Source organism: Prionailurus viverrinus, chromosome C2, assembly GCF_022837055.1.
Source record: "Prionailurus viverrinus isolate Anna chromosome C2, UM_Priviv_1.0, whole genome shotgun sequence".
Taxonomy (NCBI): domain Eukaryota; kingdom Metazoa; phylum Chordata; class Mammalia; order Carnivora; family Felidae; genus Prionailurus; species Prionailurus viverrinus.
The window spans coordinates 91,623,987-91,626,946 of NC_062569.1; positions in this window are offsets into that span (position 1 = coordinate 91,623,987).

The following is a 2,960-nucleotide window of genomic DNA, read 5'->3' on the forward strand; positions in this document are numbered from 1 at the left end:
CATATTTATTTGATTGTTTTCCAAGTTGAGATCATAAGTTCTTAGAATTTAAATACGGTTTCAGTGTCTGATTTTATTTGTATTATACCTTTTTGATTTTTACAAATTTATTGGCAAGAATGTGGACCTTTTTTGGTCACTGATAATTTTATCCTTTTATTTATGTTTGTGGGGTTTATTGCTCCCATTAAGTAAGAGGGCAATATTATAAGCTGGAAACTGTCCAAAGAAACTTTCTTTTGATACCTTAACTTGTTTTCATATGCAAAAACTAATTTTGGGTGGAATTTTCCTGGAGACAATATTTCTATGGATAATGAAAACTGTAAAATAAATCTGGGAAAGGCAGAGGAGGTCTTGCGTGATAGTATTCAAATGAATCAGTAAACCTATCATTGTAGAATTCAGTCATTGCAGGAAAAGCACTTTCTAGTACAGGATGACTTTATTAGTTTTCTGTTGCTGCTTAACAAATTACCACAGTTTAGCAGTGTAAAATCACATACTGTTTATCTGTTTACAGTTCTGTAGGTCACAAGTCCAGGACTGGGTTCTCTGCTTGGGGTCACATAGGCTGAAATCAAGTCAGGTAGGCTGGGCTCTTGTTTGGCGCCTCTACAGAGAGAATGTGTTTCTAGGCTTATTCAGTTTGTTGGCAGAATTCAGATCCGTGTGGGTGTAGGACTCATGTCCCCATTTCCTTGCTATTATCATAGGCCACTCTAAGTTCCTAGAAACTACCCACAGTTTTTGGCACATGGTCCACTCCTTCTAGCTAGCAATAGTGCATTGAATTCTTCTCATTCTTGGAATCTGACTTCCTGTTTTGCTATAAACCAGACAAATTCTGCTTTCAAAAGGTCTATGTGATTAGATTAGGCTTGCTCTGACAATCTTCTTTTGACCCAAAGTCAAATGATTATAGCCTTAATCATACCTGCAAATCCGTTTTGCCAAGTAAGGTAACATCACAGATGTAATATCTGATGTTCACAGTCTTAAAGGATTAGAGTGGGACATCTTGGAGAGCTATTTTAGGATTCTGCCTACCATAATTTAAACAAGCCATCTGGCTCTGGCACAGTTAGATTGACCAACTGGGTTGTAGGTAGGCATGTGTGTTGTGTGTGTGGACCCTCATCAAGTTATGCATTTAGAAGTGAGCAATAAAGGTATAAAGTGCTCACCGTTCTTTCAACAGATCTTTTGAGCACTTACTGTGTGCGTCAGATACCATCTTAAGTGTTGGGGATATTAATAAAATCCACTTTTGTGGAGATTATAATCTAGTCTTTTTAATAAGGAAAAGTGTCTTAGGACCAGCAGTATAAAAGATTTTCTATAGGACTTAAAGTGAATGGTGCCTGACAGAAAGCTGATGTTTAATTTTTTTTTCTTGCATTTATATCTTTCAATTGAAAGGACACATGCCAGAAAAAAAAGTAAGGTTCAATAAAGATCTTCCTGATGCTCAGGAGGGAATTGAAAAACAATCCCTGGAAAGGATTCATAACAGCTTTTTCAGAAGTTCAGGTCTGCTAAAATACTATCTAGCTAATCCAATTATGTTACTAGGATGCCTGAATAATCCCAATGTAACATGAAAAATGTGCAATTATGGCAATGAGTGACTTTTAGTATAATGAATATTAACATATTTAGTTTGTGATGAATGGCATTTAAAGCCTCAAATATAAAGAGAAAGGGATAGCACACTGTTCTTGAAAGTTGATTTGCCTGCTGAAAGTGTCTTGCATATAATTGCTCCCTTAACAATAATAGTTGATTTTGTTGGCTTGAAGGGTAGATAGGATTTAGCTAGAGGGAGAGGGAGAAGAAATGGAGTGCAAAAGTTCAGAGATGAGTTTGATTCTTTCTTGGCAGGACTAGCCATAGAAGAAACACCAATGGTACTCTACTTTAACAAGTATTTGAGTGTCTCACATATTCTAGGCACTGTTAGCCAGTACTAATACATCACTAGAAAAAACATAAAAAACGCCCGCTCTTAAAGAACTTACATGTGTTGAAGGGAGACAGACAATAGTAAAGAAGTAAATTATATAGTTTGCTAAAAGGTGATAAAGCTACATACCAAAAAAAGAGAATCTGGAAGGGGGAGGGGAGAGTGGGTGGCAAATGACTGATTTCAGCTGATTAGAGAATATTATAATGCCTTTGTCTTTGAAAAGCTGATTTAAATAGAGACAAACATACCAAGTAAGTGCGGTAATAAAAAGGAAGTTTTCTAATAAGTTATTCTCTCTCTCTTTTTTAAGTAAGCTCTGTACCGAGCGTGGGGCTCAGACTCATAATACCAAGATCAAGAGCCATATGCTCTACCAACTGAGGCAGTCAGGTGCTCTGCTCATTCTCTGTTTTAAGTTGTGCTTCAAAGATAACTGGTTTGGGAAATGGTATGATAATGTACCCAGTGCCACTGCAGTAGTCTCTGCTTGTGTGCCGTCCTACCTATTTAAGACCATGCAGGGATAAACAGGGATAAAACATTAGTTCAACATGTGGTCTCATTTCAAATCAAGAAAAATGAATATTCTGCCTAGAGTTATGTGAGCATCAAATGTTAGCGATTACTTAGGTTACTCCTAATTTCTGTGTGGACTTAGCCTACCAGTTAAGCCTTGATTGTCTCTTAGAAAAAAAAAAACCAAACAACAAAACACTGCTTATATACTTGAGCGTGAATATTGAAGAATAAAGAAAATAGTCAAAAAGTGACTACTGATAGCGACAGCGTTTCTAGAAGAAGCCTAATTTACCCAACAGCATTATTTTGGGGGAGGAAACACAACATGTTAATGAGGTTTAAGCCAAGATAGCTCCCAGCTTCTGAATGCAGTGGCCAGCTGAGTAATCCCTGTAAAAAGGAAGAGGACTTAGCCTAGGTGAATTTGTGGATCTCCTGATGCGTTAAGAAAGGGCAGCAAATCCACTGGCTC